Source organism: Acyrthosiphon pisum, chromosome A2, assembly GCF_005508785.2.
Source record: "Acyrthosiphon pisum isolate AL4f chromosome A2, pea_aphid_22Mar2018_4r6ur, whole genome shotgun sequence".
In the NCBI taxonomy this organism is placed as follows: domain Eukaryota; kingdom Metazoa; phylum Arthropoda; class Insecta; order Hemiptera; family Aphididae; genus Acyrthosiphon; species Acyrthosiphon pisum.
In genome coordinates this window covers 18,965,335-18,965,621 of record NC_042495.1, presented here as the reverse complement: position 1 = coordinate 18,965,621, position 287 = coordinate 18,965,335, and positions in this window count along the sequence as shown.

Below are 287 nucleotides of genomic sequence, written 5' to 3'. Positions count from 1 at the left end.
GATCAAAAGTGATAAAATTCATAACAATATTTGTTTTCTCGTTTTCTCTCTGAAAACCACACGCAACATAAATACAACTCATTCACGTAAAATTTTTTTTTATGATTTTTGAGTAATCTAGCGTAAAATTGCCAATTTAAAAATTATAGAGAATATTTTTGAGAGTTAAACAATCAGATTTTTATTATTTGACTTTAAAAATAAAACATATATTTTGTACATTTAAATGGATATTCAAATGTCAAGAGACAATATTTTTACAAATCGAAATGTCATACCTTAATTAA